The sequence below is a fragment of the Pteropus medius genome, unplaced genomic scaffold (genome assembly GCF_902729225.1).
Source record: "Pteropus medius unplaced genomic scaffold, Ma_sr-lr_union100, whole genome shotgun sequence".
In the NCBI taxonomy this organism is placed as follows: Eukaryota; Metazoa; Chordata; class Mammalia; order Chiroptera; family Pteropodidae; genus Pteropus; species Pteropus medius.
Genome location: NW_024345601.1, coordinates 11,170,207 through 11,192,541, shown reverse-complemented (window position 1 = coordinate 11,192,541; position 22,335 = coordinate 11,170,207). Strand labels below are relative to the sequence as shown.

The 22,335-nt window shown below is 36.0% G+C and overlaps 2 pseudogenes; one reads left to right on the top strand and one right to left on the bottom strand.

Annotated features, from left to right (window-relative positions):
- Positions 1 to 6,254: 6,254 nt before the first annotated feature.
- The window catches only part of LOC120611971 (60S ribosomal protein L10-like), a 54,724-nt pseudogene continuing 38,643 nt past the window's right edge, over positions 6,255 to 22,335 (bottom strand).
- Positions 21,668 to 21,784, top strand: LOC120612072 (uncharacterized; annotated as a pseudogene).

The following is a 22,335-nucleotide window of genomic DNA, read 5'->3' as shown; positions in this document are numbered from 1 at the left end:
CCTGCTTGCCTTCTTTTGTAGTATTCTCTCACAATTCTCTCTTCATTTTCCTTTAGTACTCAAGCTCTTCTTTCAGCCCTGAAAGATATGAATGATTGCATTATCCCTTGAATATTTTAACCAACCTGTGAATGAGTAATAGCTTATCAGGAGAGAATTGATCTCTGAAGTTTGTGATCAAAGCACAATAATTCAAAGACAGTGCCTTGGGACCCTCTTGGAGTTGTATAACTGACAACCAGAATTCTTCTACTTCTTCTTTTTTTTTTGGGGGGGTGGGGCTTCTGTTGGCTATGCTATAAATAGCTTGGAGTAAGAACAGTCATGTTTGGCTTTCTGTTTTAAGCATGTCTTTCTGTTCCTAGCAAAGAGCAGGTAGTCAATAAATGCTAATGAAAAACTGGATGACTAAATGAACAGTGAAGGTGAGTATTGAGATATAACTTTTCACTGTTAGAATCCTAAGATTCAAAAGATTAAAAAGTTTATAGGAGCCAGGCCAATAATGTAAATGAGTAAAAGAGTTGTGGCCAATTGGAGAGCCCATACAATATCCTACAGGTACAACTACTAAAGAGTAGAAACTGGTTGAGAATGCTGACCTAGATGTTTTGAATATTTTTTTCTCAAGAAAATATAGAAATTTCCTTATTTTTTAATGTTAAAAACTAACTTAAGGAATACTAAGCAACTAACTCTGTTAGAACCAAGTGATACATTTATTAACTGTATTTCACCTGGGAGCCTTCATCCTTTGCCATGGAGTATTTTCTGATTGATGATAACCACTTTCTCCTTTTTGAGTGAATGACAACAAAAAATAACTAGAGAGTGGTACTCTCTGTCAACTACTAATCAAAAGTAGATGAACAAGAGCATCTTCCCTCCCCCCACCAGAACTCTGTTTTGAGTCTTTCTGTTGCAGTGACAGCTTCTTATTCTACCTTCTTTATTCCCATCTATACTTAAATGTTATTGTTACCAAGGTTTAATTCAGTTCCTTAACTGTCTTCTCATTCAATGCTTGGAGTTCCTAACCACTTTTCTAGAAACCTTGAAGATATCCATGGCTGTGCTTGAAAGGGGGTCAGTGAACACCTGCAAACTCTTTTATAAAATTGCATGTATGTGCTAATGTGAATTTTTATATGGTGGAGTTTGTAATTTTTACCAGATTTTAAAAGTGGTATCCCCTTGGCATGGGTTATTTCATTCACTCTTAAACCGCATCTACACTTACCCGTATCTTACAGCTAGGTCATAACTAATTCCCTTTCTCTCCTTTTAAAAATATTTTAGTGGATCCCCACTGCCTTCAAAATAAAATGCAGTTTTTTGTTTGTTTGTTTGTTTGTTTGTTTTTTAGATTAGCTCACAGGATCCCTTATCACTTCCAGCCCTTGTACTCTATGTTCTATCAATTGTTAACTATTCACAGTCTCAAGTTCCCTCATGCTTCCATGTTTGGGCACATGTCGCCAACACTTTTCCTTACCTCTCACCCATGTGAACGTGGATGGCCCATGTTTATCCTGGGGTTGAGTTCAGCCAGAAGCAGACATTGAGACAAGGACTTACTTGAGTGTGAGTGTTTTACGTGAGAGTTGATGCCAGGAACCACCAACAGGGAAAAGGAAAGTGAGACAGACGATGGGAAGAATCCAGTAAAAGTTGTGTTATCAAGCCAGTTAGCACTGTGGGCAATTAGAGAAACTATATTCCACTGAAGAAATCTAAGAGACAGTGTAGAACAACTTCAGAGTTATCTCATCTGTACGTAAAGTAAAAAAGCTGGGGCATTTGTTCGCCAACTCTTGGAAGTCATGGATCGAAGGCTGCTCGTGGGGGAAGCTCTGGCAGCAGTTGGGTGTGTTCCAAGGCCAGAAAAAAATCCTCAGGTGGTGATCTTTAGGTTCTCTCAGTAAATTGCCTGTAGCATAGAAGTGAGTGGTGAGGGAAGTTGGGCAAGATCATGTCAGTTTCAGTGTAAAATCCCAAATGTACAGATTACTCTGTAAATGTACTCAACCAAAGAAAGTTCTCCAAAGGTCTTTCTCCCTCATTTAAGTTATGTAACTGTCCACTGTGCTCTCTTAGTGACCTGAGATAACTTGTGTCAGCATATTAGCTACATAATAGAGAAAATATTAAGTAGATGTTGGGCATTGTGCTGGGCAACGAGGGTGTGGCAGTGAAAACAATAGCCATCTAACCATCAATTACAGATGTGATGAGTATCACTATAGCAAGTCGACCACTTATCTGTCTCCAAGTCTAAATTATATCTTTTGTGTCTTAATTTTCAGGCCTTATTCATTATCTGGCACAGAGTAGGCATTGAATAAATGTTTACCAGTGATCAGTGAATAAATAAAGTTTATTCTCCAGGCTTTAGAGACCTTTATTTGGAAATTTTGAGATTGTGGGACAATTCCAAGCTGAATTGGGCATTTAAACTTTATCTGGGAAATCATTGCCTGCTTTGGAACATGTCACCTTGGCTGGGGGCATTTGAGTGAGGTAGTAATGCCTGCCTAGCTGTCATCCAGAAAGAACATTCTGTATGACTCCAAATAGTTCTTTTTCAATAAACTCAAAGTAAGCCAACTTTACAGCCAGAATCACTGCAATTGATTAGCTGTAATTAAACTCAGGCCTAAGAGGCAGGCTCTTACTCTTTGAAGTAATCCCCTCTGTGAACCTTTAAGGCTATCTACCCTAGTGAGCCCAAACCACAGCAGAATGAATCACTTCCTGACCTTTTGGTGAAGTCAGTACTATAGAATGTATGGAGCATTTTACTTGACAGAACTGAATTTTTCTTAAGAAGGCATACAGCCTAACATAAAGTCGAAAGAACAATTTTTTACATTCAAGAATGGAAGTTTCTACATATTTGTCTAAAAGACTCATTAGGAGTCACACATTCAAAGACAATAAGGAGAAAAGAACATTTGCATTATTCTTCAGATATAACTGTAGTCTTTATTTCTATGTACTACTTATTTCTGTGGAAAATGCCTTGATATGCAGATAAATTCCTGTTTTGCTAAACAGTGTCATGATCAAGTGAGCCATCTGTTGGTCATTGCTGACAACTGCACTGTAATTAAGTCGTTTTATTTCATGCTAGGATATGCTATAGAGCAGTGGTTATTAAATTTTGGTGTGTCTCAGAGTCACCTGGAAAACTAATAAAGAGCAAACATGACCAACTTTTTTGAAACAGGAAAGGGTGCCTGGGCCCTTGTATTTTTACTAAGTTCTCATATCAATTGAAGTTTGAGAATCACTGCTATAGATACCATTTTTTCTCCAATATTTTGAGCAATTATTTAACACAAGACACCTATGAAAAAAAGTTTTTAAATTTATATCACTACAAAAAGTTAATAAAAACACAATAATAGAATAAAATCAAAACATATATTGCAAAAACAAATGGAAGCAATTTAAGTATTAGTCTAATGAAGAAGTTACATTTCATTTTGTTTTAATAGCCCATCTTTTTTTCTAGTAATTAAATTAGTTGACCAATCGATTAATTAATTCAATTTAAATTATTTTTATTTAAAAGGCATTTCTTTATTTCCATAATATTGTAAATAATTTAAAGTTACATGATCCAAATAATTAAAAATAAAATTAGTCAGGCCACATTATAAAAGGAGACCATAGTTCAAAAGATGATTTCCATTGGTGGTAAACTTTAAAAAAATTAAATACAAACCTCAGTATTAAATGATGGCTCAAATATGGACAATTTCAGGTCAGCATCCATTGAAAATATTCTGCAAAAATAGTAAACATTACTACTATGAACCCACCAGAATGGTTAAAATGAAAAAGACTGTCGGAACCAAATTTTGTTGAGGATGTAGAGCTACAAAACTCTCATACATTGCTGTTTGGAGTGTAAAATGGTACAATCAACTCTGGAAAATGTCTTTTATAAAGTTAAACATTTATAGTTATGATACAGTAATTGCCCTTCTGGGAGAAAATGCACCCCAGAGAAATGAAAATGTATGTCTACAAAAAGACTTGTTCAAGAATCTTTGTAGAACTTTATTGAGAATGGCCAAAACCTGAAAATAACCTAAATATCCATCAACATGAAAATGGATTAAAGTAATTTCGTTTTGTATTCAAATAATGCAATGTTACTCAGGAACACAAAAGAATAAACTGCGAGGTATTTAAGGAACAAAAAGAACAAGCTAATCAAAAACAGATTCACAAATATAGTGGACAATTTGATGACAGACAGAGGGGAGGGGGTTTGGGAGGCAGGGAGAATGGGGTGAAGGGTTAAAGAAGTACAAGTTAGTAGTTGATAATTTGGCACGGGGAGCATGGAAGAGGGAATGCAGTTAGCATTAATACGTTGGCTAAGTGGAGGGTCAGGGGAGGCGGGGAGCAATTGGGGGGATTGTTTTATGAACATTATAGATGTCTAACCAATGTACTGTATACTTGAAACTAATTTAAATAAATACATTTATTTAAAAAAAAGAATAAACTGTGAGACATAACAGTGTGGATGAATCTCACAGTCATGCTGAGCAAAAATAGATAGACGCAACTGAGGACAAAGTGTGTGATTTCATTTATATGAAGTTCAAGAATGGGCAAGGCTAGGAGGTGATAGAGATCAGAACAGTGGTTGCCTTTAGGACTGACTGTGAGAAGACATAAGAGAACTTTCTAAGATGATGCAAATGTTCTATTTGGTTCTATTTTGTCAAAACTCATCAATTTTTATACTTAAGAGTTGTGATTACTCTTGTCCATAATTTTACCTCAATAAAAGTGAAAAATATAGGATTTTGAATCGAGTTAAATGTTTAAATAGTACATTCATTGTCTTACACTGAAAACCTGAGAGAAGCCTATGGCTTTCTTTTCCTTGCTGTGAGCAGATGGGTATGCATATACACACACACCTAGGTACATGCTTGTGCATATGGGGTGAGGTGCTAACACCTTGAAGATGAAAAAAATCTTGCAAAACTAGAAGAACACTTGGATTTGGTTTGGGGATAAAGGTAGAGGTGTTGATCTGAGACCAGATACGATGCTCTTTCTTGAACCAAGTGAAACAAATGTGAAACTTTGGTGTTCACATTTATCTTCACAGAGTCAGAAGTCAAGTTCTTTATTCTGGGTAAAAGCTAAAGTAATTTATTTATGTCTAGAAAGTAATGTACAGCAAAAACCAGAGGTGGAAGGAAGAGTGGAAAGAGTTGAGTTCCCCAGGCTTCAAGTAGGTAGAGTGCCAAATTGACCAGAGGGTGGTGGGCATCCTCCTGTTGGTGAGATCATGCTGTAAAGGTAGGAGGATAGAAGGGGAGGTGGCAGCTTCTAGCACTAGAACTAAACCCAGGATTTATCATCAAAGTAACTCCTTGAGTTTCTCAATGAAGCTTCATCAGAATCCAGACAGGGGCAGTTACTACTCACTGATAAATCAGAGGACTCCCTGAGACTGGGTATTGGCCCATGCATTGGACTTGTTCATTTCTGGACAAATCTCTCCTGTTAAGAGAAAAGAAAACATCAAATGTGAAAAGCCGTCAGTAGGGATGAGAGGTAATATGTTGCCAATTTCAGTGAAATGGTTGAAAGAACCACCTTGACTAACTGCAGTGGTTCTTGATTGTTGGAATCATCTGAGATGCTTCAAAAAATATCAGTGCCTGAGCCCCATACCTAGAGATTCTGATTGAATAGGTTTACAAGGACTGAAGGCAATTCTAATATGCAGCCAGGATTGGTTAATAGCAGTGGCTCTCAAACTTTGATCCTCAGACCAGTGGCATTATCATAACCAGAGAACTGTTAAAATGCAAATTTTCAGGTGTCATTCTAGATCTATGAACCAGAAACTCAGAGATTGGGCCCAGCCATCTTCGTTTCAATAAGCCTTCTAGGTGATTCTACTGCATGATGTAGTTTGCCTGGTGATCGAGAAAATTTCTGTTGGACTGTTTCAGGATCAAGTCTTCTTGGATTTGGTTTTAGAGTCTTTGGTTTTGAAAGCATTGTACATTTTATATAGTGGTATACATTTTGACCTTCAGTAGTGATGGGCCTTATCATGAATTGCATATGGATATTTCTATTTTCAAGAATTCTCCTCCCATTTCTTGAATTCTCAGACTGTAAATTTTCACCTCTGCTGTTGATTGCTTTTTTTTTTGATAGAAAGTAGGATTTATTGGTTGTGTAGGGAGGGGACAGCACCAAGGCTTTCACAAGTGCAGGGCTTGTCATTTATCCTGGGAGCCTTGATTAGGGACAAATTTGACTACACAGCTATCTGCCATGAGCCACTTTTCAGCTACCGTGTCTTCAAACTCATCTTCATTAAACTTAGTAAAGCCCTGCTTCTTGGAGATGTGGATCCTCTGGTGGCCAGGGAACTTGAACTTGGCCCTGCATAGAGCCTCAATCACATGCTCTTTATTCTGTAGCATGGTGTAGGTGGACATGATTACTTGGCCAATGTGGACCCTGATTACTGTGCCCTGGGGCTTTCCAAAGGCATCCCGCATACTTGTCCGGAGGCTGTCAGCACCAGCAAAGGACAAAACCTTGTTGATGTGGATAAAGTGGAAGCCATCTTCACCACAGCTTTTCACCTACTTGTTGGAACAAATAGGGACAACCTCCAGGGCTTCAGGAAGAGAAATGTTCATGTTCATCTGATACCGCGTGGCCACAGAGTGTGAACTCATCCACTTTTGCCTTCTTCCGCCCCAGGTCAAAGATGCGTATGTTGGCATCAGGGACACCTCAGCAGAAGCGAGACTTTGGGTACGGCTTTTTCTTAAAATACGGGTAACATCAGATGGGGTGATGGCCATGGCAACACCAGGATCTTCAGTGGCATGCCAACACCAAAGGGGAAGAGCTGCTGCTGATTGCTTTTGCTCTTTCTTTCTCCGCTTATTCTCTTCCTGAGTCAGGTTTTTTTTTTTTTTAAAAAAAAAACAGAGCCCTATCTTTATGTGCTTTCAGAATCCCTACATTGTGCTGCAAGGTTTTGCATTCATTTTCCAGTAGAGCTTTGCTGAATGCAGAGAACAAATCTCATGTTCTTTATTTGTTCTTGTAGCTCATGCCTGGTTGACACCTCATCACTCAGTTTGGATGGGAAATGGCCTCAATCTTTTCCAGCTATTGTTAACAAAGATTATATCCAGGAGCTATATATCATCTGTCATTCCTGATTTATTTTATCTTCTCACTCTGGTGATTTGCCAGTTATTTCAGCTGCCCAATGCAATTATTCAAAACTTCATTTTTTTTCTTTTTTTTGTAAACAGTTTCCTTGAGATCTTTCTGAATTTTATATTAAACTGTGACTTTATTAGTTCTCAAGTTAAATGTTCCCCTCATTTTACTTTTCTGCTTCCTGAAACTGCTCTATGTTCATCTCAGCTCTTGATTATTTTTTTCTCTTGAACCTGCTAGAAATCAGATTTCATTTGTTTGATGAGTTTAGCTTCATTAAGATTTTTTTAAATTGAAAATTTTATAGAACTCCTTGAAAATATTTGTAATATTTCCATAGACATCTTGCCTGCTAGTACCTTATTCTCTGTTTGGTTAATTTTGTTTCCCTTATTCATTTGCTTTTGTGTTTTATGCTTCCTAAGTTTCCCCAAACAAGTACATGTTCTACCAGCATTTCATTTATCATTTGGTTCAATTTTTAAAGGTTCGGATTGGAACATTTATGTACTCTCTTCTTTAGAGAGATATTTATTTTGTATCTTGATTTCCACCCCCCCCCACACACAAAATATCTTTGCCACTTTAATTTTCTGTTCATATTTAACAACTTTTATTTAAAGGTATTTTCAAAATTCTATAAATTTGTTGTACTATCATTTGTTATTGTTATCTCTTCACAGAAAGGAACATTCTTCTAAAGAAAATGGCCAATGAATAATTTCTCAATACTATTAATTATTGACTCATGAGACCCTTCATGAAAATCAGGTCTGGACCACAGTCTCCAGGGAACATAGCTTGTAGCATCTCAGAAGTTGTTTCAGTCCTACCTTGACTGAAAAAACTACATTTTCTACACCTGAAACATACTGGCTCTTCTGAATTTGATTTTGTATTTGTCGTCTCTTAGTTCACATAGCCTCTTCCAATAGGTCAAGTGACCTTTCAAGTACTTCTTAGCCTGATATCTGCATTTTCTAGAGGTCTTGTATTTTTTCTCTTGGGTAATTATCTTTAAGCATTTAATTCACTGTAGTCTTCAATTTCAGGGGTCTCCTGAGTTCTGTTTCTTATTCTTCCATGACTGTAAAATAACTTTCTTCTAGATTAGGGGTTGGCAAACTACAGCCTGTGGGCCCATCACCTATTTTTGTAAGTAAAGTTTTATTGAACTTCATCTATGCCCCTTTATTTATGTATTGCTATGGCTGCTTTCATGCTACAAGGATAGAGTTGAGCAGTTGTAACAGAGACCGTATGTCCTGCAAAACTGAAAATATTTACTATTTGGTCCTGTACAGTTTGCAGACTCCTGCTGCAGAGCTTTACCAATAGTAAGTGCAACTTTTTGCTCTAGTGAAGAGGGTTAGTGCTAGGCCATTCTCTGATTTCCTGTATGCACTCTTGGGCTTTGTCTCATGGACCTCATCTTCAGGTCCTAACAGGTTTTTCCTTTCCTTCCTAGTTTGAATCTGTGGGCTTTTTCAATAGATGTCCATTGAAGGATGATTCATTCTGCCCTCCTTCCCAGCTAAATCCTCTTTTTCTCTCCCCAAAGTATCAAAGTCTCATTTCCTCTTTGAATTCAAGTGTAGTCTTTACTGGTTGACAATGCTGGCATGAAATTTCACACTGTCTCTTCTTCCCTTCCTTCTCCTTATCTCTCGTACTTCATATTTACTTGGGTCAAATCATTTAGCAATTACTCATCACCAAATAACCCGGAAAGCTCCCACTAGCTTGTAACACTTATGCAGCTTTCTCATTAAAAAAATTTTAAACTATAATTAAGGTTTGTGAAACCCTGCAGTACTTTACCCTTGCACATTAATATTCTAAATTTCTCAATGGAACAGAGTTTCAGCCCAGAAATGCTCAATCCCACTCTGCTCAATATAGCAACTGCCCTACCAATTATAATTGCAACTCTGAGCAGCAGCTAAATTAGAGGGCTTGGAATCAAGGATGGGATGAAGGATGCAGATGGAGAAGACTTGGGATGAGGTTGGGGGATCCTAATAGAATAGTTGCTGGAGCAGGGATCCAGGGTCAGAAGTTGGATCCTCTCTAGTCCTAGCAAAGGGATATTTACAAAGTCTACAGAACTGTCTAGCTTATCCCCTTCATTTGCATGAGAGTGGAAGCCATCTGGGCTTGAAAGGAAAATGAGATCAATCCTAAGGGGTTCCAGCCACAGATGTTTCCCTTTGAGCTCCTTTGCCTTTAAACCCATCCCACCTACCCTCCACTCAGGCCTTGCTTTTAGAACTAGAGTCAGGGGTCACTCCCTCTTTCATCTGTTGTGAGATCATTGGAAAGCTAGATGAAACTTTATAAAACTATAGGTTTATAAATGGACAATAAGGCTCAAAGAATTTATTCTCCTGAATAAATTTTGAAGTGTTCACAGCTAGTATGTAATGATTATTATATATTTCTGGAAGTACTCTTTATCAAATTAGGGCAAATTGTTCTACTTGTGGCTGACTAATAGTTGTGTGTGTGTATGTGTGTGTGTGTGTGTGAGAGAGAGAGAGAGAGGGAGAGAGAGAGAGAAGGAATGGGTATTATATTTTATCAAAATTTGTATCTATTGAGGTGATTTTTCCCTTTTAATCTAAAAATTAAGATATTTACTATGAATGATAATTTTGAAGCACCCTTGTATTAATGGATGCAAATAAGTGGATAAATATATATTGACAAAAGCCAACAAAAACAATGGAATTTTAATATCTGGAATGTAGAATTAATGGTTAGATTATAGAATAAAAGTGTCATTTTATATCAAAACTATAACAGTCATGAATTGTATATGTGGCCTGTCAGTCTTAAGACAAATAAATAAGCAATATAAGGAAAAATTCAGAAGACCACATGTGCAACAAGACATTCAACTAAATTTTCATAGTCTAGGATGCATTGAGATGTCAAAATTAAATAATGAAATATAATAATTGAATAATAAGTAGTGTTGATTAAGTAGATAAATAATTATTTCCAATGTCTATGAAATTTAATGGAGAGGTATATTCAACTAGAAGTGGATTTCAACACAATAACAATAATCACACACACACACACACACACACACACACACACACTTTATGCTTATTATGTATCTATTCATTTTACTGAGTTTTCTCAATAAGCATTAGTATTTTTAGCTGAGTTTTTTATTTGTTTGCAGGGGTGAAATCATATAATTTAAAAATAGTTATATGAATTTTGAAATTTTCTGATTTTGAATATTTGTACCTTTTATTTTGTAACTGCTGATTGCTTTGTGTAACACCTTGTGATCATTAAGTAACAAAAGGTGCAAAATCTCAGAGAAGATGTGAGTGTGCTATTTAAAGGGAAGAGTTAGATATAGTGTCCTGAAAAAGAATGGAAGAAGGAGAGACAATGATGGGAGACAATAGTAAAATGTACAGCATTTAGGATAAAGTAATGCACGAATACTGACATATTCCCTGTAGAGAGGGTATATTGGAGATCTGGATGGTCAATTTGTAAATATTATAAGAGCCCTGAGAAGAGAAATTGCCTCCTGTGATTTTTTTATACCTAAAATATTGTTTACATTAAGTGAACATCGAAGAAAATGAGAATTCAACCCATGTAATTGTTTATTTTCCACATTTTACATCTTTTGATGCACAGTTTGCTCTGAGGATATGTAAAGATATCTTGAGAAGCCATCGATGTAAAAGTAAAATGCGAAAGTTCCAGAAACATCAAAATATAATATACACTAAGCTTATAATTTAACATATTACAAAAATTGTTCAAATTCTCTGCCTCTTCCTAAATCTACTTCCTTTCCAAGTTGACTTCGTCAGTCCTCCTACCAAGAGATTTCCCCACCCAGTGACTCTGGGATGGCCTTGGATTTGGCTTTGGCCAGTAGAATGAGTGATTTTGTGCCACTTCTGAGTATAGGCCTCAAGAGGTTTTCTCTCTTCCATTCTCACTCTTAAATTCTGGCTACCACCAGAACAAGCCTGAACTAGCTTGTGAAAGGATGAGACACTGTAAGAAAGAGCTATATTTTCTAGTTGAAAGCCATCCTAGATCAGTCAGCCTCAAGCTGACTGATTAGTGGACCAGGTTCTCATAAAGGAGCCCAACCCAGATCACCAGAACCACCTAGCCAACCTGTAGACATGTTAGTTTTAAGCTACTCAATTTTGGATAGTTGTTACTTAGCCATAGCTAAATGATATAATAATCTTTCAGAGAAATGCATTGGTTGTTAAGTTGATATGCTGGGCCAGCCCAGATTTGTCACAAGTGTATATTTGGTGCTCACATGCCTTCTCTCTTTCTTTGACCCTTCCCTTAACCAAATGGTAGTTCCTCACTAACTATTTAAGATACCAAAGTCCTAAGTCCAGTCTCCCCACTTTTTCACTTTAATGTTTGGCTTTCATTCATGTTAAAGTGTTAATGACTAACAGAAGATTAAAGTATTTTTCTTCTTAAGGCACCTCTGCATTTTAACTAAGATCATAGATGTTTAAATTTTAAGTGTTTGTATTAGCTTGCTAGGACAGTTGTACTAAAGTACCATAGACTGGGTGACTTAAACAACAGAAATTTGTCTTCTCACAGTTCTGGAAGCTGAGAATTTTATTTTATTTTATTTTTTTACAAACATATAATTAATTTTATTGCATTTCTATGATTAGATTTCATGGTTTCTTCTTTCTTCTTTCTTAAAAAAAATTTTAATTTCAATTTTAATTTTTTTAACATTCTATTTTTCCTCCTCCCTAATCCCCTCTGGTAACCACTAGTCCATTGTCGATGTCCATGAGTCTCTGTTTGTTTGTCCTGTTCATCTGTTGCTTTTAGGTTTATATCCCACATATAAGTGATATCATGTGATTTTCAACCTTTTCCGTCTGGCTTATTTTGCTTAGTATGATTATTTCAAGGTCCATCCATGTTGTTGCAAATGGCAGTATTTCATGTCTTCTTATGGCTGAGTAATATTCCATTGTATATATGTACCACAGCTTCTTTAGCCAATCATCTATCGTAGGACATTTCGGTTGCTGGAAGCTGGGAATTTTAGATCAAGGTGTCAGCAGGATTGGTTTCTTCTGAGGCCCTTCTTCTTGGCTTGTAGATGGTCATCTTCTCCCTGTGTCCTCACATGATCTTCCTCTGTACCTCTTCTTATGTCCAAATATCCTCTTCTTATGACACCACTCTTATTTTAATTTAATTACCCTTTTAAAGTCTCTATCTCCAAATACAGTCACATTCTGAAGTACCAAGGTGGGGGGAGTAAGACTTTAACATATGAATTTAGGGGGCCACAATTCAACCCATAACAGTGGTTTCAGTAACGTTATACAATATAGGGTGGGGGCAGAAGAAAGCTTCCAGAGTGGAAGAGCTCTGCAAGGCTAAAGGTCAATAAATATGGAGAAAGGAGATAGGGCTAGAAGTTTCAAACAGGTGAAGCCACTAGTTTTTACCAAACACTGACTACTGCTCAGTATAATGCTGCGCTTATTATTATAATGTTCCATTTGTTCCTAACGGCGACCTTACTGGGTAGTTTCTAGTATTTTTATAACTTTTTTTTAGGTCACACAATGTTATAAGTGGTAGAGCTAGGATCTTAATCCACTGTATCTAACTCTAAAATCCATATTCTTTCCTCTCTCAAATACAAACAGGAATTGGGTTCCAAACAGAGCTAAGTGATTAAAAGATACTTCCGGTTCATATCCAGGAGCAAAATCTGAGGACTAGAAGAACTTAGTAAACAGTAAATGAAGTCAGATGGAAAGCAACATCAGAGTACAATTTTCAAAAACTTCAAAAGCATACATTTTTACAAATATATATGGGACATGAGCCGATTCATAGCAGAAATCTGTTAATGGCAGAAATAGGATGGTAAGGCTGGTTAAAAGGAGATTTCAACAGACTGGACTAAAGGACATATCACCAGTGAAAAAAATATTGAAATAAGATTGTTAGTTAAATACAAAACTGGTTAATATACTACAAGGCAATAAAACTACAGGGCAGAAATCATTTGCAACCTATCAGTCTTTTAGAAGTTAACATTTAACTTTGGAGAGTCTGAGCCCTAATCAATAGTAAATAGTAAATCAAACAAAGGTACCTTATGCTAGAGCTTTTTTTATCAGTATGTTAGCTAAGTTGCATGTGGCTATTTAAATCTAAAATTAAATTAATTAAGCTTATATAAATCAAAAATTTATATGTTGCTTAGTTGCTCTAGCAAATGTTCAGTAGACGCTAGTGGCTAGCAAATCGAACAGCTCAGGTACAGAACATTGCCATCTTCACAGAAAGTTCTTTTGGACCGCACTGCCCTAGAACATCAGGTGAACCTCAAGCAGGCTTGTTAAAGAATTCCCAGCATCACACAAAAGGACAAAGTTTTGCATAATTTTCCTTAATATCAGGAGCCTGAATTGCAGGAACTTGGAGTTTCATTGGAAGAGCCATGAAAATTAGGATGTTAGCTGTGCTGGCAGCTAGTATGACAAAGGTTTTTTCTGAGATGTTTGAACTTCTACCATGGCCCATCACAGTTTCAAAGCATCTTTACTACATTGTGGCGAGGACACCGTGTGGCCCCAATGCTGCCCATATATGAACCTATTTCCCTAGAAGGGGAATCCTAAGATAATGGTCTTAGAACATTTTGCTGCTAAATCTCAAAAGTAATTTTGAAAAACTATTGATCCCCTCACATATTTTAAGTTGAATCCAATGATGTAATAACACATAGTATTTTAAGTATATCCAAAGGAATCTAATAACAAATGACATTTTCAAATTTAGCATCATTCATTGGGAAAAAAAGAAATTCTCCAATGAGAGTCAGTAATTTTTCATTATTTTTTTACTGTTTGAAATCAAACTTTTATTATGGTTTTCCTACAGAATTTTATCCTAAAGTAATTTGTTTTATATTTCAAAGTTTTTATTACTCATTTGACATTCTTTTAAGGTCCAAAAATATAGATAATAAATTAAATTATTTTTCTATTGCCTATGACCATAAAGGTCGATATGTTTAAAAATGTACTGAAATAACATTGCAATTATTGGTAATTCATAATTGATAAAAACATTATAAGTCTATTATGAATTTTGATAAACAAGTACTAAATATGAAAGTACATTTTTTTTTGTAAATACATCTCTAAACGAGATAAATAAGACTTGTTCCTGATTCATATATCTGTGGATATTTATGAAATACATAAATATTTCTTTAATTGTTATAAGGACATGGGTCTAATAGTAGATTCCATTCTGTTATTTTTTTGTTTGTATAATAACTGTGAAAGTTTTTCTCATAAGTAAGTACACAAGATTGGAAGAAGTTTAGTTATAGCAATGGTATTCAATTATTCGAAATTTCCAAATATATGCCAAAACACGTGGTGATTAAAATTTTTTAATGATTTTATCAGTTATGAACTTGACAAGCCCTCCTTCAATTTTGCTAAAAGTTCATGACTGGAAATCCTAGACTTGTAAAAGTATTTCTATTCTGGGAGGAAAATCAAAAAGGATTTACCAAAAATAATAACAACCGGCACGAAGAAGGTGCTCAGTGGTGACTTGGTTAACAAATAAAGCAAGCATTCTAAGAATTAAAACTAAATTTATTGAAAGATAAATTTTAAGGGGTGACTTAAAGAAATAAATATGCAAACATTCATCATTAAAGCTACAGAGATCATGTAAAAAAGGAATAATCGAACACTATTAAATAGAGCTTATTACTCTTTCAACTACAGATATACTCTGAAAAGTTTTGGAAATTCAAAATATTGTTAATTTCTATATGCCTTTGCAAATAAAATATTTTTATAAAAATATCTTAAGATATTACATGCCTTAAGACATTTTTCTTTATCAAAAATCAGACCTACGGATCAATTCATGGAAAAGTCTGCTGAGTGACCTAACTGGCAAAGCCAGTCCTCATTATTAAACTCATTAGCCACATCCATCGTATCCGCCAGAAAAAAGTGGGAGATGATTTCTCCATTCAAATAGATACGTTATATTGCATATCGAAATATCCATCTTACAGAATGCATCTTTACAAGGGGTATTACTCAAAACATGACAAAAATTTATCAATTTTATGGTAAGTTATAAAAAAGATAAGAAATCAATATTCTGCTTCTCATTATTTAATTCGAACTACTTAAATATCTAAAATGTAAATTGTTTGTGAAGCAAGGAGTATGACAGAAAGCATGGTATTTCTTTGAAATATATGTCTGTATGTGTGTGCATGGGTGTGTATGTATATGTGTGTGTGTGACATTCTGGTGTTCTGTTTTTGAGAATAATGAAATGAGACTCATGCATGAAAACGTAGAAAGAATTTCTTAAATTTTATTAGTTATCATGATCAAATCATATCTATGTTCTTAATTTAATAGAATAGCATAAACTGCTAAAAACAAATTGGTCTGACAACCAGCACTTAATATTTAATTTTTTTAATTGCAAGAAAAACAGTGTGACATTTATAAGATGAAACCACATAAGGTTTTTGTAATTAAGATAAATAGCTTATGATATTATTTGATAAAATAGTTTTAAATTCTTTTATTTAATAACAAATGTAAAAGAAATCTCATAAAATTCTATGCCTGATTGGTATCTAGAACAAGATGATACTCCCAGAAAATAGTTTAAATGAATTAGACTCACTAACCTGTCATCTTTCATTCATTCATTTTCTTTTCTTTCACTTTCAAGGGATGAGGGTTGATAATGGACTTTAGCTACATTTAAACACATGAAAGAAACTGATATTTTAGCTTTCAGTATTTCTTAGATCCTTTGCTTTGTTCTCATGGAATCTACCTCAAGAGGGATTCCTTCTTTGACATTATTCAGGGATTTAAGGGGTTAGGTCATGCACTCCCATTTTCCTATTTTATAATACGTCTAATACGTCTGAATTAAGAAACATTTAAAAATGAATGGTAATGAAACACATGTGACATAATAAATACATATTTGGTCTCTGATCCCATTTTCTGGCACAGAGCTCCTAAAACCCTTGGAATCTCTGAAACAATGTGTCATTTTGTAAGCTAATGAATAGCTAGCTGTCAGCCTGGGGCTTTTAGGTAGGTATTGGGTTGGGGCTGGTTGCCAAGGGAACCAATAGATGATTAGAACTTTCGGCCCCACTTGGGACTGGAGGTTGACTTAATCACCAGTGGTCAATAATTTAATCAATCATGCCTATGTAATAGAGTCTGCATGAAAAGCCTAAATGAAAGGGTTTGGAGAGCTTCTGGGTGCTGGGAGAGTAGCATGCCTGGAGACAGTGTAGAAGCTCTGTGTCCCTGTCCCCTATACCTTGCCCAATGCATCTCTTCCATTGGCTGTTCCTGAGTTGTACCTTTTTATAAAGAATAGGTAATAGTATGTAAACTGCTTTCTTGAGTTTTGTAAGCTATTGTGGGACTGAGCCCTTAACTTGTGGGATTGGATACTAATTCCAGGTAGATAGTATCAGGATTGAATTGAGAATTGGTCAGTGTGGAAGGAAAAAAACTACACATTTAGTGTCAGAAGCGTGTGTAGTAGAGAGAAGTGGAGTTTTCTCTTTTACACATGTCAAATTCTGAGAGACATAAAAGCAGTACCTAGAAGAAAATATTTAGCTTTACTACATACATCAAGAAATCAAAAAGGGCAAAATAGAAGTAAGCTAAGCATGCACATAAAGAATACAAAAAATAGCAGAAGAGCAAATGTAATAAAGCAAAGACAAAGAAAATATTATAATAATGGCAGAAATCTATGAAATTGTGAATAATAGAAATAACAGCAAATAGCAATAATTAAGAAAAATCAAAAGCTAGTTCTTTGAAAGCTTAATAAGAAAGATAGATTTCTGGCAAGACTAAATGGAGGAAGTGAAATTTGAAAATAAATAAATCCATAAAATAAAGAAAAAAGACTATACATGCAACAAAAATTTAAAATAAAAACACGTATTATAAACCATATCTATTAATTTGAATACCTAGATGGAATGAACAAATTTTTAGAGAAGTAATCAAAATAGAGAGAATTTAAATGGACCAGTAACTATAAAAGGAATTAAATTGGTTGTCAAAGACCTCTTTTTCCAAAACACCCACGTCTAATTGTTTTTATAAGCATTATTTCTCAAATATTTAAGAAACGGTTAATCTCTATTGTTTACCCCTTTCTCCAGAAACTAGCAAAAGAAGAGTCTGCCTCTGTAACTGACAAAATAAAACAATTATAAAATGACCGCAACAATCAAGTATCATTAAAAGAATTTAAACAAGGGAGTGATGTGACCAGATTTTAATTGAAGATCAGTCTTCCTGCTGCCTAGGGCGTGAACTAGATGAAGTTTTAACTGAGTGACGAGGAGTGCAAGGAGACTATTGCAGTAGTCAAGGTGAGAGATAATAAGAAACTGAACAAAGAAAATTACAGTGGTGGTGGAAGAGATGTACTAGAGGGCTTTTTAGGAATTAGAATTGACAGATCTTCAAAACTGATTAGCCTTGAGAAGTGATGGTGAGAGAGGGCTCCAAGACACCTGCCAGATTTCTTGCCCAGTAGACCAAGAGTCACAGCTGCATTAAGCAAGGTAGTGGTGGGAGGGTAACCAGAGAGGGGGCACACACTCAGCCACAGGTAGGACTAGAGGAGGAAGAACAAATCTGGTGATTTTTAGATACCATAAGCTCCCCCAGAAGTTGCTGTCCAGTAAGCAGATGAATATAAGGATCCAGATTACAGGAAGAAAATCTGGGCCAAATATTTAGAAGTTTTCAGCATGTAGAAGGTAATGGGAGGCATGGCATTGATGAGATACATCAGCTGAGACCATGTGTAGAATGAGAAGGGCAAGGAAGGAAAGAGGACATTGGCAGATATTTCCGGTGACTCTTACATCTCCTCTGCTAGCACTTGCACCCTCAACCTGAGTACATTCTGTCCATGGAAGATGGTGGCCCATGCAGTGCTCGGGCTGGAAACCCATAGAGTTAATGTCTCTAGGAAGAGCCCTTAGCCAGTGAGGACTGAGCATTGTTGTAGATAGATGCCCATCCTCCTTCCATTTAGTGGGGACAACTCTAAGCTGTGTGCTACATTGTCTCAGAGCCCCCACTGAGACTGAACTCTAGTTGCCCATAACGGTAATGCATTTTTATTGATAATGCACTTTTTATCAGCTTTTTTCTTCCCTTCCCCACTGCCATACCCTTGTTTCCTAGAATCACTTCTGAAATTACTTGCACGCAAATTTTTGTTTTAGGTTCTGTTGGGGAAACTCAAGGTGTCACAGGAAGGGAAGTGCCAGGGAAGGAAGGGAAACTTTGGAAAGAGGGTAGAGGCAAACAGAGATCCAAATCATGGAAAGCAAAGGAGAAAATAATTGCAAAAGGAGAGAATGCAAATACTGTATGATTCCACTAATATGAGGTATCTAGAATAGTCAAATTTACAGAAACAAGAGTGGTTACTGCCAGGGGCTATGGGGAAGGGGGAAGGGGGAAGGGGGAGTTGCTTAATGGGTATAGAGTTTGAGTTTTGCGAGACAAAAACATTCTGGAGATTGGTTAAACAGCAGTGTGCATATACTTAACATTATTGAATATTATATTTAAAAAATAGTTAAAATGATAAATTTTATGTTAGTGTATTTTACCACAATTAAAATTATAAAAACAAAAGATTTAAAAAAGGAAGAGGATAACAAATGGTACCAAAAGCTGCAGCAAGGTCTAAAAAGATAATAAATGACTAAAGATGTATGGATTTGGCAAAATTGGGGTGCTGATGAACTCAGAAGAGAGATTTTATTGTATCAAGGTGGTACAAGGTAGAAATTAGTGGCTTGGGTTGTGATTGGGTGAGATAAGTATATACCGAATATTTATACAAAAGGCAGGAAGCCAGTGGAGCAGGAGAAATTCAGAGAAACAAACCTACTTCTTGAATAGTCCTGTAGCACTATTTATGAAAATACATAAAATGAAATCTTTCACCACTTATAGAGCACTTATACTCGAGAACCCAGCTATGTTGATCTTTGTGACATTTTGTCATTTATTCATCCATTCTATATTATGAAGTGGAGCGGGGGAGGGAGGGAGAGGGAGAGCAAGAGGAGCAAGAGAGAGGGGAAATGGAGAGTAATCAAATACTCATACAAATTAATAATGCAAACACTCATATGAATGGCACCTGTCGTTAATGCTTTAGAAACAGGGATATATGGTGCTATGAGAACATTAGAATTGCAATTAGACCTAACCAGGAAGGTGAAGTCAATAATAAATGTTCTGAGATGGTTAGGTAGCAATAGCTAACAAACACAAATGGCCTCTTCTATATCCAGCCATCTATCTCTATCATCTATCTATCTATCTATCTATCTATCTATCTATCTATCTATCTAATCTATCGACCGATCAAAATTATAGAGATTAAGAATTTGTGGGGAGAAGAGTATTTTTATACAGATTTCAATTATGTAGAAACCCTCAAACATTTAGAAATCTTGTGAAATGATGCTTTTTAAATTTATAGTTAAGAATTCAGTGAAATATCTGTTCTCAGGGTAAGATGAAAATGAGAGGTGGACTATGCACAGATGTGTCTTTCAGTCACAGTTAGCTTTAGAAACTGTACCTGATGGACTTATTTTCTGGGTGTTGAAATTAGACATATGTGTCTTTACTGGTTTCTCCATTTTGTAAGAGGAAGACAAAGCTTTAGAAAATAATTTACTCTCATTCAAATTGTAAAATCTGTGCTGTCTCTGGCGATATTTGGTTTTCCCATTTTCTTCCCCAAGAATCTCTCTTCATGCTCTGTTAGGCTCAAGGAAAGACTACTATGTGCTTCCTTTGTACACACACACACACACACACACGCGCGCGCACGCACGCACGCGCGCACGAAATTTGTTAACTTACATGGATTGCTTGGGATTTTAAAAGAAAGGAGGCATATATTAAATTTCTCCTAGACCTCTGCTTTCTATTTAGTTTAATTACTCCAGCAAGTTCTCGGTAGCTGGGCAGAAGGAAAAAAAGTGAATAAAAAATAACATCTAATAAATTTATAGGTATGTATCACTAATCATAACTTACTGATTTTTGTTGACTTGTAGTGAGCTTTGAGTCTGAAATGTAGCAGGGAACCGAGAAATGTGTTGAGCAACTTACTTAAAATATCTAGAGACCGACTTAAGTAAGTGAGCATTGCCAACATTAATGTTTGTTTAAGTACTTACCCCCAAAATAACATTCAGAATGTTTCTATAAACCTGTGGTTTCATCACATTTTATCACTAAGAAATTTATAGCAGTCCCAAGTGATGTATCAAAATAATTTTCACCCCCAAAGTTCAAGGAGGTAGAATTTTTCTCATCAGGCACATCTATTGATTAAGCTCATATCATTCTTGTTCTGTAAAAGCGAAATGCTTTTGAAGACCAATTGTTGTGAATTTAGTTCTTTCCCCTATATGTAGATTATTTTTACACAGCCTAATTTTCTTAAAAGCTGATGATTATGTTAGCAAGACAGGGGTAAATTGCTTAAATGTTTACCATTGAGCCACAAGCACAGGTTCTGTGTCTGTATTTTTCAAAATTATGATTTTTAAATGCTTTTGGAAAGCAAAAGCAAATTAAAAAGCAAAGACCCACTCTCAGTTCTAGATTAACTACAAATGGGTGTTTATCACATGACTACTATCTCTGAATAAAAATTTCTCAAAAAAACTACTTTGGTAGAGATTTTATCTTCTTAAAATGTGTCCTGTATATACACAAATCAGTATATAAGAGAATCTTTTAAGGATGCATGGAACCTTTCCATGCATTGGAAAGGTTCCTTTTTATTACTATTTGGTTCCTTTTTATTACTAATTGGTTCCTTTTTATTACTAAATAGTAATATATGAAATGACATGGATAAATTTTACAGACATTGCAACAAGGGAAAAATTGGACCCCAAAGAAAATGTACTGTATGGTCCCACTTATATGAAGTCTGGAGCATTCAAAACTAATCCGTGGTGATCAAATTAAGAAAGTGTTGCTTCTGGGGGAGCATTTGATTGTAAAGGGCCACGAAGGAAATTTCTGAGGTGATGACAATGTTCTGTGTCTTGTTTTGGGTGATGGTTACACAGCCATATTCAGTTTTCAAAGCTCATTAAACCGAACACTTAAGATATGTGTGTATTGCTCAGTCATTAGAAAAGATGAAATGGACGTGGCTCCATCGTGTAGCAGATCTGCTTTACACGCAGAAGGTCCTGTTAGCACATCTCCTTTACATGCAGAAGATCTGCGCCCCAGTGGAGCCATAGTCCATGGTCTATGGCCATGCCACCCTGAACAAGCTCGATGTCTGATCTCGGAAGCTAAGCAGGGTCGGGCCTGTTTAGTAACTTGGATGGGAGACCACCTAGGAAGACTAGGTGCTGTAGGCACAAATAATAATAAATAATAAAAAAAAAGAAAAGATAAAAATACTGCCATTTGCAACCATATGGATAGATCTTGGAATTATCATGCTAAGTGAAATAAGTCAGAAAAAGTTGAGGACCATATGATTTCACTTATATGTGGAATATAAAACTGAAAGCAATAAATGAATGAGACAAACAAAAACTCATAGACACAGACAACAGTTTAGTGCAGGAGTCCCCAACCCCTAGGCAGCAGACCAGTACCAGTCTGTGGTCTGTTAGGAACCAGCACAGCAGGAGGTGAGCGGCAGGCAAGCTGGCAAAGGAAACTTCATCTGTGTTTGCAGCCACTCCCTAGCACTAGCATCACTGCCTCAGCTCCACCTGAGATTATCAGACATTAGATTCTCATAGGAGCACCCGTCCCTGGTGCAAAAAATGTTGGGTACTACTGGTAGTGGTTACCAGAGGAAAAGGGGGAAGGGAGGAGGTAGAGAAAGGGTAAAGAGGGTCAAATACACGATGACAGAAAGAGATTTGGCTTTCAATGGTGAACACACAATGCAATATAC